This window comes from Manis javanica, chromosome 1 (assembly GCF_040802235.1).
Source record: "Manis javanica isolate MJ-LG chromosome 1, MJ_LKY, whole genome shotgun sequence".
Taxonomy (NCBI): domain Eukaryota; kingdom Metazoa; phylum Chordata; class Mammalia; order Pholidota; family Manidae; genus Manis; species Manis javanica.
Genome location: NC_133156.1, coordinates 3252048 through 3266419, shown reverse-complemented (window position 1 = coordinate 3266419; position 14372 = coordinate 3252048). Strand labels below are relative to the sequence as shown.

Genomic DNA, 14372 nt, shown 5'->3' with positions numbered 1-14372 from the left:
AGCATCTTACTAGGCTGATGGACACTGACTGTGAAGGGGTATGTGGGGGGAACTTGGTGAAGGGGGGAGCCTAGTAAACATAATGTTCTTCATGTAATTGTAGATTAATGCTACAAAAAAACAAAAAAAATCATGCATTTTCAGTAAACCTGAAATTTATTTCTTCCCTTGGTTTGTGCATTATTTCTTAAACATGCTAGCTGCCAAAAGTCTCACTTTTCCATGTATTTTTTCACACTGTATTGCTTGCGAGAAAACTGAATGCTTAGTTTCTGACATTAAACACATTTTTTGGTATTCCTGTCAGCATAACAAACAAAGCTTCTGTTTTGCATGGTCTGCAACGTGGCTTGTTGTGTGTTGAGAACAGGAACAGTAGGTTTTGGGGAGGTGTAATGTTCTATTTGCATTGGTTTCCCAACTGCTAAATTTTGACAGATTTGAGCATCTTTCAGGTCTGACATATTTTAAATCTTTGGTGGTATTGGAGATGGGGACAGGAAAGAGATTTATTAAGTATAACTACTTGATCTGTTCATCATGGAATCAAATCATACTCTTTGGACTTTAACTCTCACGTTTTCAATCTCAACTGTGTGATACTATCTTATGTCTACTGGTAGTGTAGGATGCAGAATTTTTTAATGTGCATTTTTATGGACTGTACAGTTAATGTTAAATAAAAACCTTTATCTCCTAAAAAGAGGTTCTACCTATAAATATTAGATGGAACATGATCAGATGTAAAGAAGCTGAAAGACCTCAGTAATGATGTGATATTGACCATCATAAACTAAGTGAACAGGCAACTGGGCCTATTTCTAAAGATCACACAGCCACAAGTAGCTTCACTTTGAGGGATCAGAATCATCAGAGGGGTGTTCCTGGCTCATGGAAGCATGGGCCTTCTTTACCTTCAGCACACCCTCCAATTCAACATGTTAATACACAAGAACACCTGCGTGGCTGGGACTGATGATTGATTTTAAATTTTAAATGATGTGTAATGATATTTCAGAAGATATAAGATTCCCCTGGGGCTGAACCATGTGGCTTGGAACAGTCAGGGGGCTGTGTGCACAGCCTACTGCAGAATGTTGACAAAGGGTGCCTTTTTCAGTTCATGGGGTACAGTGGTACCCCTCGCACACCAAACTTATAAATTAGGAGACACAAGAGGCCTGACAGGGGTGCATGCTGCTGGCACTTGCCCAGAAACCATTCCTCCTCCTCCCAATAAAAGTTCTGATTTCTCTTCAAAGGGACATAGGATCTTTATGGTACATAAAATGATGGTTTATAAGTGCTTATCTTTACTTTCACTGCAAAATACATATTTATTTAAAATTTACATTTACCTTATATTTTAATTTCTTTAAGTTTTTAATGTAGAAGTAATAGATGCACAGGTATAAAATGTCAGACTGTGCAAATGATTATGCAGGGAAAGTGTCTCCCTCCTCTCCTGATCCTCAGTCTCTTGGATTTCCTTCCCAGAGGAAGCCTGTTACCATTTTTGTTATTATCTTTCTCAAAGTATTCTATGCAAAGATGAACATATCTATAAATAGAGAACCCCATTTTTACAAAAATGGTAGCATGCTACACACATGGTTCTTCATCTTTTTAAAATTTTTTTAGATAACTGTAGGTTCACATACAATTTTAAGAAGTAATACAGAGAGACCCATGTACCCTTTACCCAGTTCCCCACAAAGGCAGCATCTTGCAAAACCGTTCTACAGTATCACAACCAGGATGCTGACACTGACACACTCCATCCACCTAAATCAGATTTCCCCACTTTTACTTGTTTTTCCCTTTGTGTATTAAGCTCTAAACAATTTTACCAGATTAGTAAGTTTGTATATCTACCTCCACAGTCAAGACACAGAACAGTGCCACCACAAGGATCTCATGTTGCCTTTATAACCATACCCTACTCCCTCATATCCCCTCCCCCATACAGATCCCCTGGTAAGCACTATTCTCCATTTCTAAGCCTGTCTTGTCAAGACTGTTATATGTGGAAACATCCAGTCTGTAACCTCTTGCTATTGCTTTTTTCTCTAAGCATAATTTCCTGGAGATTCATCTAAGGCACTGCATGTATCAGTAGTTCATTCATTTTTATTGCTGAGCAGAATTCCATGGTATGGATGAACTCAATGGTACCACAGTCTGTTAAGCCATTAACCACTAAAGGGAATCTGGGTTGCTTCCAGTTTGGGGCTATTATGAATAAAGCTGCTGTGAACAATCACATGCATGTTTTTGAATCAACATAAGTTTTCATTCCTCTTAGATAAATACCCAAGAGTACAATCACTGGGGCATATGGTAGTTGTACATTTAATTTTATAAGACATTGACAAATATTTTTAACAATTTTACATTCCCATCAGCAATTCTGGTTCTTTGCATTCTTTCCAGCATTTGGTGTTGTCATTGTTTTTCTGCAAATAGGGACAGTTCTGTTTCTTCCTTTCTGAGTTGTATGTCTTTTATTTCTTTTTCTTATTTCAGTGGGTTTTTTTTTTCCTCATTTGATAATGTAACTTTATGTTCATGAGGTTTTCAGTTGAAGGTCTTCTTCCTCCTTTATTTTTTTTAATGGTGGACAATTTGGTGTCAAAATAAAAAACATTTGATGTTGTCAAGAGCATTATGCACACTAAATATGATTCCTGCATCATTTGACTTCTGTCACTAATTTTACTTAGTCTATCACCAAAAATTAGTACCAAATAAATAAAATTTAAAGTTGATATTTTCAGAAGTATATTTTTGGCTTGCATTCTTTATCAATTGTCTTTATCAGTTATCATTATCTTTATCACTAAAATCATCAACAGTTAAAAAATGACATAATATAATTTGGATATCACATCAAATCAGTAATGAACCTATCTCATTCTTTTTAATCGATTTACAGTGTTCCATTGTAAAACTGCCTTAATTAATTTTACAAGTGCTCTGTTGATAGGTTTAGTTGATTCTAATCTTTTAGATGCTTCAGTGAATGTCCTTGTACATATCTTATAAATGTGTACAATATTGTAGAAAAATATCCTAGAAATAAAATAGCTGCATCAAAAAGTATGTTTAGTTTGTATTTTAATAGTGGCTGAATTGCCCTCCAAAGAGAGCAAACCAATTTATTATAGTCTTATACCACACAGTGTCTTCTCAAATTTTATGAATCGTTGCCCATCTGATAGGTGAAAAAAAGAATTTGTTTTGGTTATAGTTGCTGACATTTAATATGAGTTTCAACATTGCTTAAAATGAAATGAAATTTATAAAACCAAAAAGTGACTTTCAAAAAATAGAAGAGCAATATGTGATCCTTCATATATCAAAGTTAGATGATATTACTATTTTTGATTTAATCCTGTTCTCCAGTATATATTTCTTTTTAATGTAGAGCTCATTACACAACTCTTTCATGTATATTGAAGGAGCTTTAGTAGATGCACTTTAGCCAACAATCACCAAACACTGGTATATACCAAGAAGAAAGCTACTGTCTTCAAAGAGCTTGTGGTCTGGCAGGGGAGTCCAAACAATTTCACTATAATACAGTAAGGATGAGTACAACTGTTTCAAGAGGATACTATCTCTATACTACAAATAAAAAAGGAACTAAGCTGAATCTAAAGGTGAGAAGACTTTGTGAAGGAGAGAACCTCTGAGCTGAGAATTAAAGGAGGAATAAAAGACTAGGCAGGTGAAGAGAGGAGGAAAAGTTATCCATGCATAGGAAACAGCAAACACAGAGGCATGAATGAACTTAAGGAGTGAGGAGAATACCAGAAATTCAGCATTGCTAAAGGGACAGGCAGAGGATTAAGTCAAAGCTACGAGCAGGAGACCAGTCAGAAGCAGTTTTAGGCTGTCTCCTGTACGCTGTAGGAACCATTAATGGTTTTAGGGGAAAAAGATCAGATTTGCATTTAAATTGCTTATTATTTCCTTGTTGTGCAGGAATAAATAAATTTTCAAATAAATAGGAAATCAGATAACTATGACTTTTTGGTGTGCCTGAAAGATTTCATAGTAATAAAAACTGAATGTGGTTGTGCATTAACATTTTTTCTAATAATGTCATTGCTATTTTTATTCCTTTCCTATTATTGCTTAACAAAGTACCACAAGCTTAGTGGCTTACAACCATGCAAATGCATTATTTTTTAGTTGTGGAGGTCAGAGTCTGAAATGGGTCTCAAAGGGCTAAAATCAAGACGTTTTATATTGCCAGCAGTTTTCCAAAGTAGTTGTACCACTTTGCACTGCACCAGTGATTGCTTAGGGAGTTCCACTTGTTATACTTCTGTTCCTTTATTTTTAGGCTTTCTAGTGGGTCTTATGTCTTGGTTTTATATTGCATTTCCTTGATGACCAATGAAGTTGGGAATTTTTTTATTTTTCCTGATTTTTTTCTCACCTTTTTATTACAAAATTTTCACATTCAGTAAAGTTAAAGGAATTACATAATGAAGAATTTAATACTTAGTACCTAGATTCAAGCAATTGTTAACCTTTTGCTGTTTTGGGGTGTGTGCATATGACTGTTTTGCTGATCCGCTGTAAAGTAATTTACAATCATGACACTTTATCTATAATTACTTCAGGAATGTCTCCTAGAATTCAAGACATTTTTCTATATAACATGATTGTGTCTAGCAAAATTAGCAGTAATTTCCTAAAAACATTATCTAATAGTTGTGTTCAAGTCTCCCCACTTATCTCCAAAGTATTTGCAAGCTAGTTTTTGAACCCAGAGCCAATCAAGGCTGACTTGTTGCATTCGATTACTATAGCCCTTTGAAACGACCTACCATCTTTCCTCACTGCCCCATCTCCACCACCACCATGACATTGACTTTGAAGAACTAAATTCTGTTCTGGTTGTCTATATAAAGAAATTTTAAAATACTCAAAAAATTTAGTAGCCTAAAACAACTACTTATGTCACAATTTTGTAGATCATGGTATCAGGCAGGGCTCAGTCAAGAGAGTCATCTGTTTCACATGACATTGGCAAAAGCCACTTGGTGGTATTCATTGGAAGATGGACTGTCTGGAGAGTCCAACATGGATCTGCTGTCAAGTCTGGCACCTTGGTTGGGAGGGCTCGAAGGCTGGACTCAGCTGGAACTGCTCACCAGAGCATGTCCATGTGACCTTGGAGTGGTCAGTTTTCTTATATAATGGCTCATGGATCCTTGGTAAATAGAGGATAGAAACTGCATTGCCTTTTATAGCTGATCTTCAGAAGTCACATAGCATCATTTCTGTCATGCTGTATTTGTTGAACTAGTCACAGAGAATTTGAAGCTATGTTTTAGAAACTATCATGGTCTGCCCTCTGGCCACAAATTATTTGCCTTTCTCTCACATGCAGAATACACACACCCTTTCCCATAACTCCTCCAAAATTTCATCTCACTATGACGTCGAGGTCAGGCTCTTAGAGATATGCCTTTCTTTATCTTGGGCTCCTTGTGAGACTGCTGTTGGCTGTTGGACCACATCTATAGGAATATTAGAAGCACTACTGTCTATCAGAGAGGAGCTATGAGGCATCCCTTATGATTCTTAGAGAGCTCTTTGTGTACCTGAGAGGGTTATGAGGCACCATCCTAAGTATTTCTGAGGTCATAAACTTATGTCTTTTGTCATGCATCAGATTCCCTGAGACAATATTTTATTAATATCCTTCAACAAAGCTCCGCATTCTGATTCTGTCTACTTGTTTCTTCTGGTTGAACTTTTCCTCAAGTTTCTCCCTCACTCTCATCTCTCCTGTAAAGTCAAGTCTAGTGGCTTGACTGGTTCAGTTTAAAATACTTTTTCAAGAACACTCCTGGGTGATTTGGCACATACTATGTCACATGATATCTACAGACACCTCATATCAGGCTGTCCTACCACTATTGTGGCACGTTTGATCACTTCTATATGGTGGTGACCTCCAGATCTCTCCACTGTTAAAGTAATTTTCTTCTTAGTGATTAGCATGTAATCTGTAGGGTGATACTGTGAAAAATATGTTGAAGCTATGTTTTAGAAACTATCATGGTCTGCCCTCTGGCCACAAATTATTTGCCTTTCTCTCACATGCAGAATACACACACCCCTTTCCCATAACTCCTCCAAAATTTCATCTCACTATGACGTCGAGGTCAGGCTCATAGAGATATGCCTTTCTTTATCTTGGGCTCCTTGTGAGACTGCTGTTGGCTGTTGGACCACATCTATAGGAATATTAGAAGCACTACTGTCTATCAGAGAGGAGCTATGAGGCATCCCTTATGATTCTTAGAGAGCTCTTTGTGTACCTGAGAGGGTTATGAGGCACCATCCTACGTATTTCTGAGGTCATAAACTTATGTCTTTTGTCATGCATCAGATTCCCTGAGACAATATTTTATTAATATCCTTCAACAAAGCTCCGCATTCTGATTCTGTCTACTTGTTTCTTCTGGTTGACCTTTTCCTCAAGTTTCTCCCTCACTTACTCTCATCTCTCCTGTAAAGTCAAGTCTAGTGGCTTGACTGGTTCAGTTTAAATACTTTTTCAAGAACACTCCTGGGTGATTTGGCACATACTATGTCACATGATATCTACAGACACCTCATATCAGGCTGTCCTACCACTATTGTGGCACGTTTGATCACTTCTATATGGTGGTGACCTCCAGATCTCTCCACTGTTAAAGTAATTTTCTTTCTTGGTGATTAGCATGTAATCTGTAGGGTGATACTGTGAAAAATAAGTGATGCTTCACAAATTCGCATCATCCCTGTGCAGGGCCCATGCTAATCTGTCTGACATCCTCCCTGTTTTACTCTGTGCTGTGGAAGCAGGCCTTGACCTGACTCTCCTGAATTGAGTTCTTCCATCTCTAGCCCAGCACCTCTTCCTGCTCCAGGTATCTGTTGACTGAGCTGAAAATATCCCTGAACTGCTCCAGTTTCTTTAGTAGTAGTTTTTGCCTATCAAGGTCTAAGCTGTATTTTTCTTTGCTCCAGTTTTTTCTATCAATCTGATCCTGTCTGCTTTCTATCTTACAGGAACTACTATATCCTTCTGGTCTTCCAGTGACACACACTCTATTGTTTTCCTCTGTTTTTTGTGGGTTCCATTTATACATATGAAATATCTACAAAGAGATAGAATATGTAGATTCAGTAGATTTGAGGCAAGAAATAGGAAGGTTGATGCATGTGGTTGTATCCAGCAGACATCTCTAGCTAATTGGGAAACCATATTGTAGGGAAATAATGATGAAGTGTCAGAGGATAAAGATGGAAATCAGATTGTTATGGCCTGGATTGTGTCCCCCCCAAATACATATATTGAAGCCTTAACACCTAAAGTGTCTATATTTGGAGCTAGGGCCCATGAGAAGGTAAGGTTAAGTGAGGTCATATTCCTATATGACTGGTATCCTTATAAGAAGAGACACCAGGGATGTGCATTCACAGAGAAAAGGACATGTGGGGACACAGCAAGAAGGTGGCTGTCTGCAAGCTAAGGAGAGACCTTAGGAGAAACCAGCCATGCTACCTTGATCTTGGATTTTCAGTATCCAGAACTATGAGAGACTTTCTGTTAAGCCATCCAGCATGTGGTATTTTGCTCCGGTGGCCTTAGCAAACTAATACACAGATCTTAGAAGATGCATATGACTTACCAATGAGTTTAGAATTTTATTATGTAAACAAAAGCAGGGTTATAAGCAGGGAAGTAACAAAATCAAATCTTTTGGGTTTGAATATCACTATGATGGAAATACGAACGAATGTTGGAGCAAGTAGAGAGTAAAGGCAGAGAAACACCAGTCAGGAGGCATTTTAGGTGTATGGGTAAGAAATGACGAGGGTTTTAACAAAGGCAACTGGATGAACAGAAGGATGCTACGAAGGGAGCATCAGCAGAATGTATCGCCTGGTGGGATATGGACAGGGGAGACAGAAAGCAATACTGAATTCTTCCCAGGTTCCTGAGTTGCGTAGTGATGGTGCTGGACATTATATTCTACCCAGCCTCCTCCTTCCCAAAAGCACCCAAATTGTGTCTCAGGAATTTCCCCCCACCAATCTTTCCAGTTGTGCAGCCCATGCGCTTTGGGGAAGGTAACTTTTATACCAGTTTTAAAGGAGGGCCTTGACTGACTTACACTGACTAGCACATTCCACCTCTCCGGCTATAGCTTTTGGTTTTGGTTCAGGAGAACCATGTGATCTAAACCTAGCAATGAGGACAAATGTCAGAATTCCTGGTCAGAACTTTCTACTGGAATACTGGAACCAAATGATCTGCCCCACTGGAGAGGAAGAAGGAAGCTTGTAGACTTGATAAACATCTTTCTTGTAACCCAGGGGAATAAGCCATAGATTGAAGCAGACCATGTGTAGAACAAAGCAAGGACAGATCCCCAGCGACACACATGGGCTGCTGGAGGAATGGACCACGACATCCTGGATTCTTCAGGTATGCCATCTAGGAATCACCCTGTCACTTAAGCCAGCTTGGATTGGGTTTTCCTGTTATTGGCCACACAAAGATACAGGGAGTCGGGTGGATGGTGGAGCCACTAACTGGTATATGCAAGGCAAAAAAGAGGAGCTGATTTGAAAGGAAAGAAGTTTTTTCCTGAATTTTCACAATCCTACATCTTTGCCTGAAGATTATCCTTGGGTCAAGAAAGACCGTCTCACATTTGTGGGCCTCCTGTTCACACTCAGAGGCCCCATGCTGGTGCCCCTTCTTCTGAAAGCCTTTGTAAACCCATCCTCCATCCAGGTCAGAATTCCCAAGTCCTTCTGAGCATCCATGACATTTTAGATACGGCTTTATCTTAGCTTTCATCACCTCCTGTTCCTATTTCCTCCACTGGGCACCAGCCTCCTAAACACCATATTCTTGTCCACGTCTGCCACCCCAGGGCATCTAACAGGCATCTTGATGAACATCTTGATGAAAGAACAACAGCTGCCCCCATATTCACCTCAAACTGATCAATTTACTTACCACTCCACCCCCTTTAGAATGAGAGGAAATTCTAGCTATCAGATTATGGATTAAATCATATAATAACTTAACCAGAAAAAGATGAAAACAGAGGAATGTAAGGAAGGGGTATTTTTTGAAGCTGGGAATACAGAAAAAGAAAAGTTCAATTAAACAAGTACCTCTATTACAATGATGTGATAGCTGCTTCTTAACCAAGTTATAAGGGTCACACACACACACACACATACACACACACACACACACACACACACACAATCTCTCAGAATACATAAGATGGGTGTATAATTTTGCTGGCACTGCTGAAGACTGTGGGAAGAATCTAAAATCGGCTCTACCCACACATAAGGTCATATAATGCCCATCAATTTATTTTGATATCATTGAAGGCATTTTGGAGCAGCACTCAAGAAACAGATCAACCAAAAGAACATTTATATTATGTAAAAATGAACTCCAGTGATTTAAATCCATTAACCTTACATAATAAAATTTCAAACATAGTAATGGTAATTGAAAAATTTAAAAAAAACTTTAATGTTTTGAACTCATAGAAGATAATTTCTATCTGAAATTTTGCAGATAATAATTTATCATCTTCAAGTACATTAGAAACCTCAATTGGTGGAAGGGAGTGGGGGGTGGGGCACTAGAGTGTAGTGTAGCCCAGCCTAGATCAATGGTAATAATAATGAAAACTGATAGCTATTTAACGAATGTTCATTGAATGCTTACTACATATTGTTCAAGGATACAGCAGTGAGCAAACATATCTGAATAATGATCTTAAGAGAGATATATGAGTTTTGACTACAGGCCAGGCCAGAGCTAAGTGCTCTGCATATATGGGTTCATTCATTCCACTCCTAGCACAATCCTGTGAGCTACTACTATTATCCCCATGTTATTATACAGAAACTAAGCTTCACCGGAGGTCACAAAGCCAATTAAAATGATGGGAGCTGGACTCTACCCAGGCCCCGTCAGATTCCTAACACAGCAATCAAGGATAAATGGCTGCTGTGAATGTTTCCCATGTAGGGGACAAAGTCATTTTAAATCCCGTTTGCCCTTTTTGTTTCGCATTCCATTTTTACAGTCAGTGTAAAGGTAAAGTTCAGTGTAGTTCTACCAAAACTTCAACAAATGTAAATTAGGGGGCCCAATCAATGAACTGTCATAATGGCATCATTCAGACCATGACTATGGAAACCTGTGTGACCTTGGCTGTACCTTAGTCAAATGTTTTGTCCACTTATTTCAGGGTTTCACTGCTACCTCCTGTAACTGCTATAATTTCTGCACTCCACCTGTACTACTTATTATTTACTTAAAATTGATTCATTGTTTTTCCTTAATGTTTCAAAGGAAAATAATAACACCTCTGAAAATAAAGGACCCCTAATTAATCCAACATGTATTTATGAAGTGCCCAACAGGCACAGGCAGTGGGAACATAGCAAGGCAAAGTACACCACAAAGAATCCCCACCCTTGTTCTAGCAGGGGTGCCAGAAAAATATATAGAACCTTAGAGAGTGATTAGTGCTGAGGGGAAAGAGGGAGGGGGATATCAGGTGTCAGCAGGAGGGGGTTAACATTTTGGATAGGGTGGCACTGAGGGCCTCACTGAAGTGACTTTTGAGTAAAGATCTTAAAGGGACCATTCATGTGGAAACCCAAGAGAAAGGCATTCAGGGAGTGGGAAGAGACAATGCAAAGCCCTGAAGAATGAGTGTCTTTGGGGTTTTCAAGGAACAAGGTCATGAGCAGAAGCAGATTAGATAGGAAGCCAATGCAAAATCCAAGCAGGAGATTACGATGGCTTGGAACAGAGTGCTGATAGTCAAATTCCGGAAGATCAAGCCAACATTTGCTAATGGGCCCTTTACAGAGTGTAAAGGGAGGGGAATCAAGGAAAACCCTCAAGCTTTTGGCTTAAGCAGCAACTGGAAGGATAGAGTCCAATACATTCTTTTTTTCTTTCTTTATTCTGCCTTCCCACCCCCACCCTGGGATTCGCATTTCTGTCACTTGTGTCACAGCCTTCAGACTCAGTGGAAGAAATTTAGAAAGTACTGGTGTTCTAAAGAACAGACTTAAAGCTGCTTGCCGCCTTTTTTAGCTAAAGTCTGTGCTACACAGTTCTATGATTTCACAGTCTTCGAATGATGACCCTGGAAACAAATACTCCATTTTTCACAGGTCCGGCAGACACCCTTCACAAAACTGAAATTCTTTATGTTGTAAATATATTGAACATACTCTGAGTATCATAAATATACTGAAATTCTGCTTAGATGGATCGACTGGGGACTAAGGAACACAAGCTTTCTTAGAGAAAAGAAACATTCCTGGCACTTAAAATATATAAACAGATCTATACTGGACAAGTGACATGCCACTTTTGTCAAATGACTTAATGCAATTGTTTATTGTCATAAGCTCAAACTTTAATTTCACTTTTTCTGGCTTACTCTTTGGTTCAAGGAGAGGACAGATTAAATAGAGGAAAAATATACAAGCAGTGAATACTAGTGTCACATGCACAAGACATTAAATAAGAAAAACAAGGTAATCTGATTTTATCTTAAACACCAGCCTGTTACTTTAGTACTAAAATAACTGTAATATTTGAGTTTAGAACCAAACACTCAAAATATTTCCTGTCTTTGGCACTGTTGAACCAGTAAGCACCCATCTTAACTGTTTCAACATAAAAAATAGCTTAGTCTCCTTGTCAGTAAATAATCTGCACTGACTTCAATTAGACAAATTAATTTATATTTCTATTCCAAACTATGTCCAGTATGCTACATCCATTTCATCAGAGAAACTATAAATTTTGACTATGAATTATATTTACTTTTGTATTGGATGGTGTAGCAAGCTAAACATTTAAAATATAAAGAAAAAGACTCTCATGTAACTATCTCTAAATAGATGCCTAACTAAAGGTTCAAGGCTGGTTTCCCAACTGGGCTGCAGACTTGCCTGCCTAGTGGCTCCTAGATTCCATGAGGGTCAAACTGAAAACATCTTTTGCCTCAAATTACCCACATTCCTATGCTCTGTATATGTTAATGACATCTCCAGCCACCTGGGTAACCAGGTTAAAGTTTTGAATAATCTTTGACCTCTCTCCATCCTTTACTTCCTATATCCAGTGAGTTGCCATGGACTGCCCACTGAACACTTTCAAACTGGCTTCCCTGCATCTAATCTCTTTCTTCTTCACCCCACTGCCAGAACTCTCTTCTTAAAGCTCTGATTAATGTTATTAATTGCTAAAAAAAAAAAACCAAAGTACACGTTTCCCCCTATTTCCTATGAAATAGCCTATACTCCTCAGAACAGCACTCAAGGCTTTCCACAGTTTGGCCCTGAGTCCCCCACTGCCTCTTGTTTTAATTACACCCAGGATTTAACTGACAGAGGTGACTGAGTGATCACACTGAGTGGTCGGTGCCATTGACAGAACTGCTCACATTTCCCAAGAGAAGGGAGCACATCACACCACACAGGTCCTCATGGGAAAGTACCAGGGTCAGTCACCGCAGTAAGGCAAGAACATGGTCCAGATCCTTCCCTGTGGTTTCTGTGGGAAGGAACAGGCAAGACAGTGGGAAAGTGTGGGTAAAATTGTAACATTTCCAGAATATCTCGCCTGGCTTTAGTATATATGCATATCAATAGGCGTTCAGAGGTGGAAAGAAGTATGGCTGTAGGGCATGTGCGTCTTTCCTCAGGGGTGGAGAAGTTCATCTCCATATCGATGGGTGATTCGCTGGGAAACAGAGGGCTTATCTGTACCTGAGAGGTGAGGGGTAGGGCCGGTGTGGTTGGTGCTGGAGCAGTGAAGAAAGACTGCCAGGGACTGCAGTTTGTGAGCAATAAACGAGTTTTAAACTTTATTTCTCCCATTGACTGTTTTTGGTTTTTAGAGGTATTTTCCCCTGGGATTTCCTTTCCCTGCACTTACAGAAAGTTTGAACAAGTGTAGAACTGGATAGTTTGAATGACATTGGTGGGCTCTGGGCTTTAAGGATGGTCTCTTATTGTTGAGTATTTGGCCCTGGGTGATTTAGGCCGGGGAAGTACTGGCTTGATATGTGAGTTAGATAAAGGAAGTGGTTGGGGATATGGGTTTTGTGGGTTGATCTGGGTATGGTATATTTGCAGGCAGGTTGTTTGTTACTTTAGGAGTTAGCCCACCCGGGGAGGGACAGTTCCTCCACAGAGGCCTTAAGGATCCAAGATCTCAAAGCATCATTAAATACAGAAAATAAGAAACATGACTAATGCACATCTCCCTTCCCAAGAACCCTTTGCTCATAGCTCTAGTAGCCCCGGAAAATGCCTTTCTATATCAGTTCTGCAGTGCATCTCTCAACACTGCCACCACCAGAGCCCTGAGAGAAGAAGTACCCCAAGTGTGGTACTGTGTAACCATAATGCCTCCCCTGCGCCCACCCATCCCACTGGACCAGTGATGGTACCTGACATAGGCATCCAATAAGTAGGGTGGGTGGCAACATCTGACCCGTGATTGTTTCAAAAAGATAAACTGGGCCAAACAGATTTCCTCTTTTAAGGATTTAAATTAAAAGCCACAAAAGAAGATTGCCAGTTGATAGTAAGGTGTGCTGGGAGGCCATCAAGTAGACTCACAGCCTTTGTGAGCCTCCTAATCTAGTTAGTGCTCCACCCCTCCTCCCACTCCACCCCAAACCTCCTCCAAAATACTACAAATAATCCATATTAACTACCTGGAGCAAGTGCTGGAGATTTTGTTTCAGTGTTTCTTCCAAGTACCAATATTAACGGAGATGCACAGTGACAAAACTGTAGTCAAGAGGTCTGACTTGATCAGGCCTGGGGTGGAGGGCACAATGATACTCATTTTTTAGCCCCCAAACTTGATGCAAAGTGTTTTTAATTTCACCTAAACATTTAAAAGACCACGTAGACACAATTTCGTACATACACATTCTGCCGCTTCAATGGGCATGTCCAGCTTCTTTTTCAGGTTCCCACATTGGGCTGCAGTCAGAACACTTCTGGTCGACCTGCCTACTGCTCACTCTCCAAGGATCGCGGCGGACCAAATCCGCAAATCCGCAGGCTTTGTCGATTGCTTCTGCCTGGACGGACTCACACGGATCGACTGCTTTGGTCTGGTCCCGCCTTCGGCGCGGGAAGAATTTCAATCCGGCCCCGCGGCTGCAGCGACCTCTCAATCCTCACAGTGCTGACCAGCTCCTCCTCCTCCTTTTACATCCGGGCTCCCCGAATAGCGCAGTGGAAGCAGAGAAGCTTGAGTCACCGCC

At 39.7% G+C, this 14372-nt stretch overlaps 1 protein-coding gene across 4 annotated transcripts in view; it reads right to left on the bottom strand.

The window, feature by feature from the left end:
- The window catches only part of LOC140845543 (coiled-coil domain-containing protein 102A-like), a 51027-nt gene extending 36690 nt beyond the window's left edge, over positions 1-14337 (bottom strand). For all 4 annotated transcript variants that reach the window (XM_073219976.1, XM_073220015.1, XM_073220055.1 and 1 more), the window contains exon 1: positions 14030-14337. The gene's annotated coding sequence lies outside the window, so the exon portion shown is untranslated. The remainder of the gene's footprint in view (positions 1-14029) is intronic.
- Positions 14338-14372: the final 35 nt, after the last annotated feature.